A 20,215-nucleotide genomic window follows, 5' to 3' on the forward strand; every position below is an offset into this window, starting at 1 on the left:
GTCTACTTTACATCACCACAATTTTGGAACCAAAATTTTTTTTTGTTAGGGAGTTATAAGGGTTAAAAGTTGACCAGCAATTTCTAATTTTTACAACACCATTTTTTCTTAGGGACCACATCTCATTTGAAGTCATTTTGAGGGGTCTATATGATAGAAAATACCCAAGTGTGACACCATTCTAAAAACTGCACCCCTCAAGGTGCTCAAAACCACATTCAAGAAGTTTATTAACCCTTCAGGTGTTTCACAGGAATTTTTGGAATGGTTAAATAAAAATGAACATTTAACTTTTTTTCACAAAAAATTTACTTCAGCTCCAATTTGTTTTATTTTACCAAGGGTAACAGGAGAAAATGGACCCCAAAAGTTGTTGTACAAATTGTCCTGAGTACGCTGATACCCGATATGTGGGGGTAAACCACAGTTTGGGCGCATGGCAGAGCTCGGAAGCGAAGGAGCGCCATTTGACTTTTCAATGCAAAATTGATAGGAATTGAGATGGGACGCCATGTTGCGTTTGGAGAGCCACTGATGTGCCTAAACATTGAAACCCCCCACAAGTGACACCATTTTGGAAAGTAGACCCCCTAAGGAACTTATTTAGAGGTGTGGTGAGCACTTTGACCCACCAAGTGCTTCACAGAAGTTTATAATGCAGAACCATCAAAATAAAAAATCATATTTTTTCAAAAAAATTATTTTTTCGCCCCCAATTTTTTATTTTCCCAAGGGTAAGAGAAGAAATTGGACCACAAAAGTTGTTGTACAATTTGTTCTGAGTACGCTGATATACCATATGTGGGGGTAAACCACTGTTTGGGTCTATGGGAGAGCTCGGAAGGGAAGGAGCGCCGTTTGACTTTTCAATGCAAAATTGACAGGAATTGAGATGGGACGCCATGTTGCGTTTGGAGAGCGACTGATGTGCCTAAACATTGAAACCCCCCAAAAGTGACACCATTTTGGAAAGTAGACCCCCTAAGGAACTTATCTAGATGTGTGGTGAGCACTTTGACCCACCAAGGGCTTCACAGAAGTTTATACTGCAAAGCCATAAAAATAAAACAAAATTTTTTTCCCACAAAAATTATTTTTAGCCCCCAGTTTTGTATTTTCCCAAGGGTAACAGGAGAAATTGGACCCCAAAAGTTGTTGTCCAATTTGTCCTGAGTATGCTGATACCCCATATGTGGGGGGACCACCGTTTGGGCGCATGGGAGGGCTCAGAAGGGAAGGCGCACCATTTGGAATGCAGACTTAGATGGAATGGTCTGCAGGCGTCACATTGCGTTTGCAAAGCCCCTAATGTACCTAAACAGTAGAAACCCCCCACAAGTGACACCATTTTGGAAAGTAAACCCCCTAAGGAACTCATCTAGATGTGTTGTGAGCGCTTTGAACCCCCAAGTGTTTCACTACAGTTTTTAACGCAGAGCCGTGAAAATAAAAAAAAAATTTTCCCCCCAAAATTATTTTTTAGCCCACACTTTTGTATTTTCCCAAGGGTAACAGGAGAAATTGGACCCCAAAAGTTGTTGTCCAATTTGTCCTGAGTACGCTGATACCCCATATGTGGGGGAGAACAACCGTTTGGGTGCATGGGAGGGCTCGGAAGGGAAGGAGCGCCATTTGGAATGCAGACTTAGATGGAATGGTCTGCAGGCATCACATTGCATTTCAAATAAACCCAGACTCATAGTAGAATAGTGGCCAGAGACAATGTCTCGGCTCACTTTACATACTACTCCCCATAGAACAATATGCATATAGGAGAACAACGGGAGTTTTTAGAAAAGGTGCATATTTATTAGAAAAATAGTAAAAAACTAACACACAATTAAAAAACACCAATGAAAAACACCAGAGGTACATACATGTAAATATATAAAGTATGGACTTAACAAATGTAACCGTACTCAGGATATACCACAAATAAGATCCTAAATCTCTCTAACAATCCCCAAGAACAGAGGAAGAAACCCCTAATGGGAAAAACAACCTAAATACCCCATGTCCTGCAAGTATAGCCACTGTGGCTCTGTGCATATGGGGAGGTAATAAATGCAAAGGGGATAAGATCCTACCGCAAATGAGGGTGGAGATAGACTGTGTCCCAGGGAATCATATAAATATAATGCCGCTAATAGCTGTGAAAACCCCTCTCCTGGGACCAACATTAGTAACGGATAGCGAACAAAAGAAGATGAATGGGTACTCCAGCTCCAATAAAAGGTGAAAGTCTTTATTATTCCAATGTTAAAAAGGATAATCCAATGCACATAGTGAACAGATAGGTGAAAGCGACAGTCCCGGCTACGCGTTTCGATCCATAAGGATCTTACTCATGCCTCATGGTCAGCCCCCCTGGACGTCCGATTGTGTCAGGCATACAGGGTCTATGTGACCCGGTCTGCAAATCTATTGATTATTATTTAAAAAAACTGGTGGAAACATTACCATCCTTTGTCAAAGACACAACGGACGTCCTGACTAGGGTTGACGGGGTCTCTGTGGACCGGGGGACTCTCCTTGTTACAGCTGATGTGGAGGCCCTGTATACCTGTATCGATCACCAGGATGGACTACGAGCGGTTCGCTTCTTTCTGGGGGCCTCCGACCTGGACGGCCCTTTGGGTGAGCTTATCCTTGAGTTGTTGGAGTTTGTCCTCACACATAATTTTTTTACTTTCAAAGACTCTTTTTACCAACAAAAGCGTGGCGCAGCCATGGGTGCGGCCTGCGCGCCCGCGTACGCCAACCTCTTCCTGGGCTTCTGGGAGAGGTTGGTATTTGGTGACGCGGGGGCGGGGGCCGCCGACCATGTGCTGTGTTGGCTGCACTACATTGATGACGTTTTGTTTTTTTAGAGTGGGACTGAACAACTCAGGGATTTTATGGCTGTGCTCAATATGAATACATTTAATATCAGACTCACCTACAGGTATGATTACAATACAATTGATTTTTTGGATATCTGCTTGAGGGTGAGTTCTGATTTATCTATCGAAACTGATGTTTTCCGCAAAGAGACGGCGGTTAATTCATTAGTACATGCTTCATCTGGGCACAGCCAAGCCACGATTAGGGCCGTCCCGGTCGGACAGTTCCTCCGGATGAGGCGGATCTGCTCGACCAAGGATAGCTTCGAACAACAGGCAGAAGATTTGAGCAAACGCTTCCAAGAAAGAGGCTATAGCAAAAGGTGCATTCGATACAGGTATAACAGGGCCAGGAGGACCCCACGAAATCACCTGTTATACAATAAATCGAAAAAGGATGAGGGTAATGAAGCAATCAGATTTATATCTGAATACAATCATGAATGGAATAGCATCAGGACCATTCTGGCAAAGCACTGGCGCATTTTGAGCACTGAGCCCTCCCTGGGTCCGTACTTGTCCGACAGTCCACTTATGACCCCACGTAGGGCCAGAAACTTAAAAGACTTTTTGGTCAAAAGTCATTACACCCCACCCGTTACCAATTTGTTTGAGATTTTGCGACGGACTAGGGGTTTTTATACGTGTGGCCACTGTCTGGCCTGCGCCAATGTCCTGCGCAGCACCTCGTTCCACTCAGCGGATGGAAATAGGGAATTTCAGATTAAAGACTATATTTCCTGCAGTAGCAAGAATGTTATTTATTATGCTACGTGCGGGTGCCCACTAATATATGTGGGTTTGACATCCAGAGAGTTGAGAGTGAGGGTGAGGGAGCATGTGCGGGGCATTGGCGCAGCAAAGACGGTGGCTGACATATCAGAACTAACCACCATCCCCAAGCACTTTCGTGAAGCACATAACTGCGACCATAGGAGTTTTAAGGTGCGGGGCATTGAATTGGTGCATATGGGGATTTGAGGAGGCAACATCAAACAAGTTTTGGCCCAGCGAGAGTTAAAATGGATAGTGGCGTTAGATTCAACTAAACCCCAGGGTTTAAATGAAGCTTTAAATTTCGCCCCTTTCCTATAACTAGACATAATTGGTGATTTTCTATAAGGTTTCCCCTGTGGATTTCCCTCTTTGTGTGTTGTTTTAATTTGTGTGTATTTTTAATTTTATTTTTTATTAATTTAGATTGTTTTGTGTATATTGGACCGACTTCTCCCTTTGATTGCGGTGGGGTTCTCAAACATCTGCACTATATGATATCTCCACTCTACTCCCTGCAAGAATATGGAACATGGATTTTTGCAAGAATATGGACTATGGATCTCTGCCAGAACCGGATTCGAATACGCCATATAAATTGTGCATATTATTGATACTGTGGTGGCAGTGTTGCTTGTTTTGTTCCATGTCCATGCCTGCTAGGGAGCATATGCTGTAGTGCGTGTGCGCGCGCTTGCCTCGGCCCCTGCGCCCCTGGTGTCCGGTGTCACGTCCGCTGCTCATACTCACCCGGCTTCTTCCATCCCTCGGCGCGCTCGCGATCCTGTCCCTCGCCGCTCTGCGTCCTCCTTCGCCGGCTCTCGGCGTCCGGTCTCTCTGCGCATGCGCGGTCGCGTCTCCTCCGTCGCTGAGCCTTCTGGGAGGTCGCGACCCGATGGCTCCGCCCCAACATGGCGGCGCCCATCGGCTATTTCTTCTCGGCGTCTTTCCAGGCAAGACGCCTTTGCCTTGTAGGTGCACTGTCTGCTGTCAGTGTCCCTATGCCCTAGGCTCCCCTGTATTTTTTCCCAGCTTAGTTCCGTGTTCCTGCTTTGTCCTGCCTAGTCCTGTGCTCCTGCTGTGTCCTGCCAAGTTCCGTGTTCCTGCTGTGTCCTGCCAAGTTCCGTGTTCCTGCTGTGTCCTGCCAAGTTCAGTGTTCCTGCTGTGTCCTGCCTGGTTCCGTGTTCCTGCTGTGTCCTGCCAAGTTCCGTGTTCCTGCTGTGTCCTGCCAAGTTCCGTGTTCCTGCTGTGTCCTGCCAAGTTCCGTGTTCCTGCCGTCTCCTGCCAAGTCCTGTGTTCCTGCCGTGTCCTGCACCGTCTCGTGTTCCTGTCTTAATCAGTTAAGTCCTGTTTTCCTATTATTTTCCCCGCCATTCCAATAGCTCTGTGGTCTCCTTCTTTATCTTGGGTCGTCACTTTCGCTCTAGAAGTTGTCTCCATTCCCCCGTGGTCCTGCCCCTAACTCTCCCTGTATAGGGGGTGATTCCATCTGGTCCGCTCGACCCCGGGGGCTCTAGAGTCACGACCCAGAGGGTCCACTCTCGGATTTTTGTCCGAATCCCTACAGTAGGCAAAGGCCATGGACCCCGCTGGGGCCTCTGTTGTGCAAAAAGAGTTACTCTTTTTGCGGGAGAATCAGTCTCGTACAATGTCCTTTATGAAGGCTATGGATTCTCGCCTGTCTACGCTCCTGCCCTCTGATCCTGGCAACGCCGCACTACTCATTGGCTTACAGCAAGAGTTAGCTCAGCAGCGTGACACCCAGGCTCATATCCTTAGTTATACTGTATGTCTTCGATAGACGATCGGCTGCTTTCTATCCAGACAGCCGCTTCTACCTCTGTTTCTGCTTCCCACCCTCCACCCCGCTTGGCTAAACCACCTCGGTACAATGGGGATCCTAAATTCTGCCGAGGATTTTTGAACCAATGCCGTCTTCACTTTGAACTTCTGCCCCAGCATTACCCGACGGATCGGTCCAAAGTTGCCTTTTTGATTTCCCATCTGGAGGGTGACGCCTTGGCATGGGTAAATCCACTCTGGGAGCGAGACGATCCCCTAGTCTCCCGGTTGTCTGAATTTTTGGAGACCTTCCGTCTTGTCTTTGACGAACCTGGACGTCTGGCCTCTACTACTGAGGCTCTATTGTCTCTCCATCAGGGATCGTTATCCGTGGGCCAGTATGCTATTCAGTTCCGCACCCTCTCCTCTGACTTAGGCTGGAACAATGAGGCGTTAGTGGGTGCTTTCTGGCGGGGTCTCTCTGGGCGCATAAAAGATGAGTTAGCTGGTCGGGACACCCCTACGGTTTTGGAGGATTTAATTTCCTTAGCTACCCGTATTGACCTTCGGTTCCAAGAACGCGCCCGGGAGCGGAGATCTCTTCGTCCTTCCCCTGTCACCCGTAAGCCACTCAGCCCACAGCCTAGGACTTCCTCTCTGGCGTCCGCACCAGAACCTATGCAAGTGGACCGTCTAAAGATGTCCAAACAGCGACGTAAAGAGAGGCGTACTCAGGGTTTATGTTTTTACTGCGGGAGTGCTGCCCATTTACTGCGGTCTTGCCCTGAACGTCCGGAAAACTCCTCCGCCTAGGTCAGGTAAGAGAGGCCTCCCTAGGTGTGTCTGATTCCTCTCAACCCCTCACTTTGTCTGTTCTTTTGCATATTTCTGGCAAGGGCATTTCTTTGGATGCTTATGTGGATTCTGGCGCAGCAGGGAATTTCATCAGGTTGGAAGAGGTTTTGAAATTCTCCGTTCCAGTCAAAACCCTAGAGGCTCCTGTGATTCTTGCATCTGTGGATGGTAGACCGTTACTGGAAACCATTACCCAAGTTACGCTTGAGGTGGAACTTCAAGTTGGGGCTCTGCATAAGGAAAAAATTGCATTTTATGTTTTAGCGGGTCTGTCTCATCCTATGCTTTTAGGTCTTCTTTGGTTACGGAATCACGAGCCCACTTTAGATTGGCGCAATGGCAATATCTTGCGCTGGGGTGAGCTTTGTCGGGAACGTTGTCTGCTGCCGGTGCGTCCTGTGGGTTCTTCTTCTTCTCCTCCTTCCTCTTCTTTTCCCGCCTTACCCTGTGTCTACAGTGCTTTCTCTGATGTCTTCAACAAGAAGGAGGCTGAGGGTCTTCCGCCTCATCGTCTCTATGATTGTCCCATAGATCTCGTGCCTGGAACTAACCCGCCCAGGGGAAGAATCTACCCTCTCTCTCTCCTGCTGAGACACAGGCTATGTCTGAGTATATTCAGGAAAATCTTGCTAAAGGATTCATTCGCAAGTCTTCTTCTCCCGCCGGAGCAGGGTTTTTTTTCGTGAAGAAGAAGGATGGTTCCCTTCGTCCCTGCATTGATTATCGAGGCCTAAACAACATCACGGTGAAGAACAAATATCCTCTGCCACTTATTCCAGAACTCTTCGATCGTCTTCGAGGTGCGCAAATTTTTACCAAATTGGATTTACGTGGCGCATACAATCTGGTTCGAATTCGTGCAGGCGACGAGTGGAAGACCTCCTTCAATACTCGTGACGGTCACTATGAATACTTGGTTATGCCGTTTGGCCTCTGCAACGCCCCTGCGGTTTTCCAGGAATTTGTGAACGATGTATTTCGGGATCTTCTCTACTCCTCAGTCGTAGTTTACCTAGACGACATTCTCATCTTTTCTCCGGATCTCTCCACTCATAGACGAGATGTCTGCCGTGTTCTGCAACGGCTTAGGGAGAATCATCTGTTCGCCAAGATTGAGAAGTGCGTCTTTGAGCAATCCTCACTTCCCTTCCTTGGATATATTGTCTCAAGATCCGGCTTAGAGATGGATCCAGAGAAGGTTTCTGCTGTCCTGAATTGGCCTCGCCCTCTTGGAACAAAAGCAATCCAACGTTTTCTTGGCTTTGCCAATTACTATAGACAATTTATTCCTCATTTTTCTTCCATGACCAAGCCTATCTCTGCCCTCGTTCACAAGGGAGTTAACTCCAGTCTTTGGACCCCTGAGGCTGAAGAGGCCTTTCAGTCTCTTAAACAAAGCTTCGCTATGGCCCCTGTGCTTCATCGTCCTGATGCTAATAGACCGTTTGTCATTGAAGTCGACGCATCCTCTGTTGGAGCCGGAGCAGTACTTTTACAAAGATCTTCGTCCGGACATTTGGTGACCTGTGGTTTTTTTTCTAAAGCCTTTTCTGCTCCTGAGCGTAACTACTCCATTGGGGATAAAGAACTATTGGCTATCAAGCTAGCCTTAGAAGAGTGGCGTTATCTCCTTGAGGGGTCTCTTCATCCATTCACCATTTACACAGACCACAAGAATCTGGCCTACGTTCAGTCTGCCCAAAGACTAAATCCACGACAAGCTAGATGGTCTTTATTCTTCGGACGATTTGAATTTGAACTTCATTTCCGACCCGGAAATAAGAATGTCAAAGCGGATGCTCTTTCAAGATCCTTTCAGCCTCAGGACATTGAGGATTCTCCGGCTCACATTATTGATCCTGCGAAGATCGTCACTCTTGCTCCTCTAAGAGTGATTTCAGCTCCTCCTGGCAAGACTCTTGTGTCTAATCAAGACAAGGAGAGAGTTTTACGTTGGGGTCACTCCTCCAAGATTGCGGGACATGTAGGAGTCAAGAAAACACTTTCCCTTATCTCTCGGCACTACTGGTGGCCATCTCTTCGACGAGACGTCACCGAATTCATTGCTTCTTGTTCTTCTTGTGCCAAAAATAAAGTTCCTAGGCAGCTTCCTTCCGGTCTCCTGCATCCTCTGCCTGTGCCTTCCGTCCCATGGAGCCATATCGCTATGGACTTCATCACTGATCTACCTTGTTCCTCGGATTGCTCTGTCATCCTAGTTGTTGTGGATTGGTTCTCTAAGATGGCCCACTTCATTGCGTTGCCTAGCCTGCCTTCCGCTCCTGAGTTGGCAAGAATCTTTTTACACCAAGTCTTCCGTCTTCATGGTTTTCCACATCATATTGTCTCAGACCGCGGAGTACAATTTACCTCACGTTTTTGAAGAGCTCTCTGTAGTCTATTGAAAATTAACTTGGACTTCTCTTCCGCTTATCACCCTCAGTCCAACGGTCAAGTAGAGCGAGTTAATCAAGTCCTGACTACCTACTTACGACACTTTTCCAATGCACATCAAGATGACTGGGTCTCCCTTCTCCCCTGGGCTGAGTTCTCATATAACAACCTTCCCAATGAGTCTTCCTCCAAATCTCCCTTTTTTGTGGTCTATGGTCAACATCCGAGCATTCCTCTTCCTGTTTCTCTCTCTGGGGGGGTACCAGCAGCGGATTTCTTGTCCCGGGAATTCTCTAAGATTTGGAGTGAGACTAAAGAGGCTCTTGAGAGAGCTAGCCATAATATGAAGAGATTTGCTGATAAAAGGCGTTTGGATGCTCCTCCCTATTCTCCGGGTGATAAAGTTTGGCTCTCCTCTCGCTATATCAAGCTCAAAATCCCCTCTTGCAAACTGGGTCCTCGCTATATTGGTCCTTTTCCTATCTTGGGTCGCATTAATGATGTTTCCTACAAATTGAAACTACCTGCCTCTTTACGCATTCCCAATGCCTTCCATGTATCTCTTCTCAAGCCCGCAGTCTTTAATCGTTTTCACTCCGCTACCTCTTCTTCTCCTCAGCTCTGTACCTCTGATGGTGTCTTTAATGTTAAAGATATTCTTGCCAAAAAGGTAGTTAGGGGTAAAACTTATTTTTTGATTGATTGGGAGGGATTTGGTCCTGAGGAGAGGTCCTGGGAGCCTCGAGAGAACATCAATGCTCCTCTTATCATGAAAAGATTCCTTTCTAGCCTTAAAAGGAGGGGGACTAAGGAGGGGGGTACTGTCACGTCCGCTGCTCATACTCACCCGGCTTCTTCCATCCCTCGGCACGCTCGCGATCCTGTCCCTCGCTGCTCTGCGTCCTCCTTCGCCGGCTCTCGGCGTCCGGTCTCTCTGCGCATGCGCGGTCGCGTCTCCTCCGTCGCTGAGCCTTCTGGGAGGTCGCGACCCGATGGCTCCGCCCCAACATGGCGGCGCCCATCAGTTATTTCTTCTCGGCGTCTTTCCAGGCAAGACGCCTTTGCCTTGTAGGTGCACTGTCTGCTGTCAGTGTCCCTATGCCCTAGGCTCCCCTGTATCTTTTCCCAGCTTAGTTCCGTGTTCCTGCTTTGTCCTGCCAAGTCCTGTGTTCCTGCCGTGTCCTGCACCGTCTCGTGTTCCTGTCTTAATCAGTTAAGTCCTGTTTTCCTATTATTTTCCCCGCCATTCCAATAGCTCTGTGGTCTCCTTCTTTATCTTGGGTCGTCCCTTTGGCTCTAGCAGTTGTGTCTCCATTCCCCCGTGGTCCTGCCCCTAACTCTCCCTGTATAGGGGGTGATTCCATCTGGTCCGCTCGACCCCGGGGGCTCTAGAGTCACGACCCACAGGGTCCACTCTCGGATTTTTGTCCGAATCCCTACATCCGGCCTGTACGCATCCGCGGCTGTTGATTTGGTTGCTAGGTTTCCTGCGGTCAATCACCTGCTGCTAGACGCAGGCCGGGCTACGGGGTAGTAAGGGCGGTGAGCCGCGAGCGCATGCGCCGTTATATACGGCTTGATTACTCACCGTGTCACATGATTAGCATGTGACCTGGGAATCATGGGATAAAAGGTCGTACAGGCTATTGGAAACAACACATCCCCTTGAGAAAGCAGCATAACGGCAGCGAAACGCGCGTCGGGGGTAGCGCCCAATCCAGGGGGTACTTTCATGTGGTAAGATCCGCTACTAATGTTGGTCCCAGGAGAGGGGTTTTCACAGCTATTAGCGGCATTATATTTATATGATTCCCTGGGACACAGTCTATCTCCACCCTCATTTGCGGTAGGATCTTTTCCCCTTTGCATTTATTACCTCCCCATATGCACAGAGCCACAGTGGCTATACTTGCAGGACATGGGGTATTTAGGTTGTTTTTGCTATTAGGGGTTCCTTCCTCTGTTCTTGGGGATTGTTAGGGAGATTTAGGATCTTATTTGTGGTATATCCTGAGTACGGTTACATTTGTTAAGTCCATATTTTATATATTTACATGTATGTACCGCTGGTGTTTTTCATTGGTGTTTTTTAATTGTGTGTTAGTTTTTTACTATTTTTCTAATAAATATGCACCTTTTCTAAAAACTCCCGTTGTTCTCCTATATGCATATCACATTGCATTTGCAGAGCCCCTAATGTACCTAAACAGTAGAAAACCCCTAGAAGTGACCCGATATTGGAAACTAGACCCCCCAAGGAACATATCTAGATGTGTTGTGAGAACTTTGAACCCCCAAGTGTTTCACTACAGTTTATAACGCAGAGAAAAGAAAAAATCTTTTTTTTTCCCACAAAAATTATTTTTTAGCCCCCAGTTTTGTATTTTCCCAAGGGTAACAGGAGAAATTGGACCCCAAAAGTTGTTGTCCAATTTGTTCTGAGTACGCTGATACCCCATATGTTGGGGTAAACCCCTGTTTGGGCACACGGGAGACCTCAGAATCGAAGGAGCACTGTTTTACTTTTTCAACGCAGAATTGGCAGGAATTGAGATCGGACGCCATGTCGCGTTTGGAGAGCCCCTGATGTGCCTAAACAGTGGAAACCCCCCAATTATGACTGAAACCTCAATCCAAACACACCTCTAACCCTAATCCCAACAGTAACCCTAACCACACCTCTAACCCAGACACACCCCTAACCCTAATCCCAACCCTATTCCCAACCGTAAATGTAATCCAAACCCTAACCCTAACTTTAGCCCCAACCCTAACTGTAGCCTTAACCCCAGCCCCAACCCTAACCCTAGCCCTAACCCTAAGCCTAATCCTAACCCTAGCCCTAACCCTAGCCCTAACCCTAGCCCTAACCCTAGCCCTAGCCCTAACCCTAGCCCTAACCCTAGCCCTAACCCTAACCCTAACCCTAGCCCTAACCCTAACCCTAACCCTAATGGGAAAATGTAAATAAATACATTTTTTTAATTTTGTAATTTTTCCCTAACTAAGGGGGTGATGAAGGGGGGTTTGATTTACTTTTATAGCGGGTTTTTTAGCGGATTTTTATGATTGGCAGCCGTCACACACTGAAAGACGCTTTTTATTGCAAAAAATATTTTTTGCGTTACCACATTTTGAGAGCTATAATTTTTCCATATTTGAGTCCACAGAGTCATGTGAGGTCTTGTTTTTTGCAGGACGAGTTGATGTTTTTATTGGTAACATTTTTGCGCACGTGACATTTTTTGATCGCTTTTTATTCCGATTTTTGTGAGGCAGAATGATCAAAAACCAGCTATTCATGAATTTCTTTTGGGGGAGGCGTTTATACCATTCCTCGTTTGGTAAAATTAATAAAGCAGTTTTATTCTTCGGGTCAGTACAATTACAGCAATATCTCGTTTATATCATTTTTTTATGTTTTGGCGCTTTTATACGATAAAAACTATTTTATCGTACAGATGGATCTGGATAAGTTGGAAACTTGGGCTGAAAGGTGGCAGATGAGGTTTAACAATGATAAATGTAAGGTTATACACATGGGAAGAGGGAATCAATATCACCATTACACACTGAACGGGAAACCACTGGGTAAATCTGACAGGGAGAAGGACTTGGGGATCCTAGTTAATGATAAACTTACCTGGAGCAGCCAGTGCCAGGCAGCAGCTGCCAAGGCAAACAGGATCATGGGGTGCATTAAAAGAGGTCTGGATACACATGATGAGAGCATTATACTGCCTCTGTACAAATCCCTAGTTAGACCGCACATGTAGTACTGTGTCCAGTTTTGGGCACCGGTGCTCAGGAAGGATATAATGGAACTAGAGAGAGTACAAAGGAGGGCAACAAAATTAATAAAGGGGATGGGAGAACTACAATACCCAGATAGATTAGCGAAATTAGGATTATTTAGTCTAGAAAAAAGACGAATGAGGGGCGATCTAATAACCATGTATAAGTATATAAGGGGACAATACAAATATCTCGCTGAGGATCTGTTTATACCAAGGAAGGTGACGGGCACAAGGGGGCATTCTTTGCGTCTGGAGGAGAGAAGGTTTTTCCACCAACATAGAAGAGGATTCTTTACTGTTAGGGCAGTGAGAATCTGGAATTGCTTGCCTGAGGAGGTGGTGATGGCGAACTCAGTCGAGGGGTTCAAGAGAGGCCTGGATGTCTTCCTGGAGCAGAACAATATTGTATCATACAATTATTAGGTTCTGTAGAAGGACGTAGATCTGGGTATTTATTATGATGGAATATAGGCTGAACTGGATGGACAAATGTCTTTTTTCGGCCTTACTAACTATGTTATAGAAAAAATAATTATTTTGGCATCGCTTTATTCTCAGGACTATAACTTTTTATTTTTTTGCTGATGATGCTGTATGGCAGCTCGTTTTTTGCGGGACAAGATGAGGTTTTCAGTGGTACCATTGTCATTTATATCTGTCTTTTTGATCGCGTGTTATTCCACTTTTTGTTCGGCGGTATGATAATAAAGCGTTGTTTTTTGCCTCGTTTTTTTTTTTCTTACGGTGTTTACTGAAGGGGTTAACTAGTGGAACAGTTTTATAGGTTGGGTCGTTACGGACGCGGCGATACTAAATATGTGTACTTTTATTGTTTGTTTTTTTATTTAGATAAAGAAATGTATTTATGGGAATAATATTTTTTTTCTTTATTTAGGAATTTTTTTTTTTTTTTTGCACATGTGGAAATTTTTTTTAAACTTTTTTACTTTGTCCCGGGGGGGACATCACAGATCGCTGATCTGACAGTTTGCACAGCGCTCTGTCAGATCAGCGATCTGACTTACAGCAGTGCAGGCTTACCAAGCGCCTGCTCTGAGCAGGCACTTGGTAAGCCACCTCCCTCCCTGCAGGACCAGGATGCCGCGGCCATTTTGGATCCGGGCCTGCAGCACGGAGGAGAGGTAAGAGACCCTCGCAGCAACGCGATCACATCGCGTTGCTGCGGGGGGCTCAGGGATGCCTGCAGGGAGCCCCCTCCCTGCGCGATGCTTCCCTATACCGCCAGCACACCGGTAATTACTCCAAACAGAGACACAGGAAGGAAGCCCTGGCAGACCCCAGCCCTGATTTAAAGGCCTGAACTATCACTCAACACACTGACAGCTCAGCATGCCTCAGCCTCCGATTGGATGGCTGAGCTGTCCATCAGCATACTGACAGCTTAACACGTCCCTGTCCTAGATTGGACGGCTGAACTGTCACTCACTGCATCCAAACACACCTATAGGCAGAATCATGCCAGTGGGCAACTAGATTATTACATGGGATGGAAATTTAGAAATTGGGTCTGTCCAGCAGCACGTTTTCCTGACAAAGTCTCTCAGTGCTCTCTGGACCGCTCTAGCATCAGCTGGACCCCATCTAGCCTGCAGCCCTCCCTCTGCTGATGCCCAGTACCGTAAGTCTGTGCTGAAAATGACGGCCCGCTTCACACGTCTTCTCCAATCACTGGCCCAAGCTTGGGTCTCTGGCCGCATATCCTCAGGGCCTCTTCGGTACTTGACTGCTGACTGGTGTCTCCTTGGAATGTATCGATGGGGACTGGTCCTCGGCTGTTGACTGGTGTAATCTGGGTTGGGAGCCTTGACCATCGACGTGTGTAGTTTGGACCTTGACAGTTGTCATCTGGGCCTTGTTGGTGCACATGGCTGTAGCCTACTGTCTTGGCCACTGGAGCTGCAACAGGAGCACCTGTCACTTCCCTTTCTGCCAAATCTACTCTGGTTTTGGAGCGGCTAGTCTTTTATATCATAGGCTGGCTTCATCACCTTCACCTGACCTGGAGCAGTGGCTAATTCCTTCCCCCCCTGCAACTTCTCTCTTTCAGATCAGTTATGCATGGTTTTGTTCATGCCTGGAAGTTGCACGGCATTGCAGTGTTTTATCCCTTGTGCTCTGTTCTCCTACAGATACTTGACCAGGTTTGATGGTGGTCTCAATGCTGAGCTATAGGTGAGTATCCTACAAGTTATTTTGTACACTCGAATACTTTTGGGTATGAAAAGAACAACACAGTGTTCCAGCAGGACAACAACCCAATGCATACATCGAAATTGACAAAGAAATGGTACAATTACAATGAAGTAGATGTGCTGGAATGGCCACCACAGTCCCCAGACAAAATACTAACAAAATAATAAAAATTACGATTTAGATTTTTAGGAGCAAAACAGTAACAAGGCAGACATGACAAGAATCTGCCTAACTAATCATATGCTTCATAGTTGCAAGTCAAATATATGTGTGAGATAGCCAACATGATTGTCTATAAAATGATGGTAGTGTCAAGTTGGAACCTGTAGTGGATGGTGAGATATGGGGCCTGAAAGTCAAAAGTTCAAAACATTGATACCATTTTGCTCCTTGGTGTTTTGGCATTTATAAAAGGACTAGATGCTTATCTCATTACAAATGATATCAAGATAGAATTAAATATTGTACAACTGATTGAAGCTGAACTTTTTTTGGAATTGTGGCCTTTTTTAAACATATACAAAGATAGGAATCTGATTCCATCTTTGAAGTAAACTATACTACATTACTTTTACAGTACTGTAAAAAGAAAAGCGAAATAACATTTGAGGCATGCGCATATAGTCTTTTTCAGGTGGATTTTGACCAGAACCTGCCTGAAGAAGTGCAAAAAATGCTACAAAGAAAGAACATAGTGCACAACAGTGTCAAAACGAATTGCTGTGCATATGTTCCATCTTTTGTAACTTCTTTCAACCACTTCAGGCTTCGAAAGCCGCAAAGTGGCTAAAAGAAATGACGGCTCCATTCTTCTGGATGCTTCCACTTGAAAGTCACCACTTTTGATATATACAGTATATATTAAAAAGCCGCTGGCGGTGAAGCCGCTGCAAAAGATGTCACAAAAGACACTTCTGGAAAAATACTGCTGAAGTTGTCATAATGTAGCATAATATCATATATTATCTGTTTAGTTTTTATATACTGTATGTTAATAATATAATTTATAGTTGTGAAATAACCCGATGATGTGGATAGTACTCTCGTATGTAAGGGCAGGCACGTACTGCTCTGTACAAGATATATCATATTGCACAAGTCTTGTCTAGATCAAGAACACCGAGAAATAAACTTGTTAAATAACACATAATTCGAACATGGAAACATCATAATTGTACGATAACGTTGGCAGGAACAAATATTGCCTAAAGTCCAATCCAAACAGTACAGGATCCAACAGGAGCATTTGCGTGTATTATTCTCCAGGGGAACATGATAAACAGCTGCACTTATGAACACATTTAATTTCATGGATGATATTGGATATGTATATTTTACATAGAATACAACAAAATGGCTGAAAAAAAGATATAGGATGTGATGAAAAATAGCAACCAATGAGTAGAAATTTGAGTTTGCAAGGTTCACCGTGCATTGGAGCCACCATCACAAGTTTGGTAATTTTCACAGGTAAGGCTAGTTTCACATTTGCGTTTAAAACGCATCCGCAGGTGGTGAAAAAAACGCATGTAAACACGTACAAACGCTGCGTTTTTTAGATGCATGCAGTTAAAAAAACGCCACGTTTGTACACGTTTACATGCGTTTTTTCCTGCGTTTGCGCTTTTGGTACGCATGATGAGAAATTTCACAACAGAAAAATCAAGATCCAGACACCGCCAATGGGACCACAGAGGGCGTGTGACATGACTCTGTGGACCAAAATATGGAAAAATTGTAGCTCTCAAAATGTGGTAACGCAAAAAATATTTTTTGGAATAAAAGCGTCTTTTAGTGTGTGACAGCTGCCAATCATAAAAATCAACTAGAAAACCCACTATAAATAGAAATCAAACCCCCTTCATCAACTCCTTAGTTAGGAAAAAATAAAAAAATTGTATTCATTTCAATTTCCCCATTAGGGTTAGGGTTATGGCTAGGGTTAGGGTTATGGCTAGGGTTAGGGTTATGGCTAGGGTTAGGGTTAGGGTTATGGCTAGGGTTAGGGTTATGGCTAGGGTTAGGGTTATGGCTAGGGTTAGGGTTAGGGTTATGGCTAGGGTTAGGGTTATGGCTAGGGTTAGGGTTATGGCTAGGGTTAGGGTTAGGGTTATGGCTAGGGTTAGGGTTATGGCTAGGGTTAGGGTTATGGCTAGGGTTAGGGGTAGGGTTAGGGTTAGGGTTAGGGTTAGGGTTTGGATCCCTTTATCACCTTGATGGTGAGGGGTGGCTTATCAGTGTCTAGACTTGTTTTTCTCTATTGAAACACAGGCGTTTATAAACGCAACCAAACGCATGTGCTTAAAAACGCATGCGTTTACATAGACAGCAATACGTTTTTTTGCAAAAAAAAGCCTATAGAAATTACTACATGTTACATTTCCGCACCAAACCTCAGCATTTTTAATGTTAAATATAGGAAAAAAAATGCATGCGTTTATATGCGTTAAAATGCAGCGGCAAAAAACGCAAATGTGAAACCAGCCTAAAAAAGTGCAATATGCTCATTAACCCCTTCACGCTCCAGCTATTTGCCATTTATTCATTTTCATTTTTTCTTCCCCTTTTTCCAAAAGCCCTAACTTTTTTTTTTTTTTTCCATCCATGTAGCTGTATTAATGGCTTGTTTTACTTTTGAATGATGCCATCCAATGTATCATGTGATGCACTGGAAAGGGGGAAAACGTCCAAGTGAGTTGAAATTGTAAAAAAGTGCAATATCACAACTGTGTTTTTTATTTACTATGTTCAATATACAGTAAAACTGATTTATGATTCTCCAAGTCAGTACGAGTATGCAGATACCAAACATGTATAGTTTTTTTTTTCTTTAAGTGGTGAAAAAGAAATCAGAACTTTTTAAAAACAATTTTCGCTTACGTCGTCATTTTCCGAGACCCATAATGCTATAAATTTTTTGATATAGGGGTGTGTGAGGTCTTATTTTTTGCACCCTGAGTTGATGTTTTTACTGATTCCATTTTGGTGTAGATACAATGTTTTCATCACCTTCTTATTGCAATGTTGCAGCGACCAAAAAAAGGTAATTCTGACATTTTGATTTTTTTTCTCTCATTGCTCCATTTATCGATCCGATTATAATTTATTTTATATGTTGCTAGATTGGACATTTAAGAACGCAGTGATACCAAATATGAGATATTTTTTTATCTATTTCAGGCCGTTTTGAAAGCCAAAGGGGGATTTACAAAATACTAATAAAATAATAAAAAATAACAATTTATATTTTTAGGAGTAAAACAGTAACAATGCAGCGACATGACAAAAATCTGGATAACTAATCATGTGATAAATATCATGCTTTAATTGCCTCTTATTGCAATTTATTGCAATGTTGTGGTTGCCAAAAAAAAAACTAATTCCGGAGTTTAGATTTTTTCTCTCGTTACATAGATTACCAATGATATCAATTTATTTTATATTTTGATACATTGGACTTTTTCGAATGCCGCGATACCAAATATGTGTATTTTTTATTTTAACACTGGGGTTCTTCTGATGAACAGGTTGGTCCAACTTTGAAACATGTAGACAATAAACCGCATGGTCAACCATTAAATACAACAACGAAGTTGTCCCTAATATGTTAAACAGGAACACATATTTGAAGTGACCAAAGGGTTCAATTTTAAAAGTTAATATTTATTAGTTAATAGATAAGAACACTTTAAAATTTCAGGAATGGATACTGGAATAAAGGCATAAATGCTAACAAAAAATACAAAGTAGCAGCAAGGTAGAAGATAAAGATTTTTTTTTACACCAATTTCAAGATTTCAGTAACATGATTATGAAGTAATCTTAAAATCCAACAGTTAAAGTGCTAGTGCCTCTCAGACTCAAAACAAAAATTACACTGGTCAACGCAATTTTTCTGGCAAAAGGTTTTAAAACATATTTTAAGTCAATTTTGGCTGCTGATTACAAATATGAACTCCGTTTTTGGCTATCACATCAGGATTTCGAGATGTTTTCAATTTTTGATGAAATTACTCCTAATGTTTTATGCTAAAAACACATGATTTTCGGTACTACATTTTGTATATTTTTAATCAAGGAATAACAAAGATTACAAAGTCTATGTACAGCAAAACAAATATACTTACAGAATTAAACTACAAAATATAAAAACACATATATATGGCACACAGATGAATGACTAATGGCCGTTATTATTTGAACTTTCTTTTCTTGGCTGATCTGTGATGTACGGCTTCTGGGTTGTCTCTCATCAAGCTCCAGCAATAGTCAGCCATCATATGTGAGTCCCACCGGCCTTGATACCGTTCTTCCATTGTTTTAATGTCCTGATGAAAACGCTCCCCTTGTTCCTCGCTCACATCCCCAAGGTTCTCTGGAAAGAAGTCCAAATGGCTGCGTAAATAGTGAATCTTGATACTCATTCTCCATCCAAGATTTCGCAGACTCATTAGTAGCTCTTCCACAATCTCTTCATAGTCGTCTGCTTTCTTATTCCCTAGAACATTCTGCACCACATTACAAAATGCATTCCAAGCTCTTTCTTCTGTCTCATTCATTGATGTGATAAAATGTGGGTCTCTCATAAGTGTTCTTATTTGAGGTCCATCAAATATTCCAGCCTTTTTCTTCTCTTCACCAAGACCAGGAAAGTGGAACATATATAGATAAAGCATTCTCCACTGTGATTGAGAGCTTTGACGAACTGCTTCATCAATTCAAGTTTTATGTGTAAGGGAGGAAAGACAATTTCCTTCCTATCCACTAGAGGATCATGGATGACATTCTTATCACCAGATGCCAATCTCTGTCGCTGAGGCCATTCAGTGTTTACCCAATGCTCTGCTGTAGCTCTACTGTCCCAGTAGCACAGAAAACAAGGGTGTTATCATAACAAACGGGAATTATGCATGTTCAAAGAAAGCAAAGATATTCTCACATTTATTGGGAGACTAAATGAAAACTAAATTTACCTTATGAACCATATAAACCGGCACTTTTATAAGGTTTTAGAAGGTTATATACTATATCTATGTACTAGCTGCAGTGTGGGAGTATTGTGAAAAGCATCCTGGCCCTGCCCTGATTCTTTGTCCCCCCCAAAGACCTCTTTTCCCATGATATGGCTTGTCATTAATTATGTTAGAACAATGGAAGAATGAGAACGACAAGGCGTATAGTTTGAATCACAGCAAAAGTAAGTATAATGCAGTGGTCTTATGTTTTATATTAATTAGTCAAATCATCTAAAATAGGGAACATTTTTATCTTCTTCGCAGGTTAACATTTTATGGCTTTGTACAATGAGTGCTCCCATATTGCTTTTCTAGGAAAGTTTTGCTAGAACAAAACAGTTTCTTATATTGTTAATTATTTTCCTTATTCCAATTTTTTTTTCTAATTCTAAGAGAATGTGAGATGCTAATTGTTTTCATTTGTATACTCCAAAATCCATTGGCAGCATTCACCCTGTAACTCTGGGCCAGTTACAATAAACATTTACTAGATTTCCCAATG

This window comes from Ranitomeya imitator, chromosome 10, assembly GCF_032444005.1.
Source record: "Ranitomeya imitator isolate aRanImi1 chromosome 10, aRanImi1.pri, whole genome shotgun sequence".
Taxonomy (NCBI): Eukaryota; Metazoa; Chordata; class Amphibia; order Anura; family Dendrobatidae; genus Ranitomeya; species Ranitomeya imitator.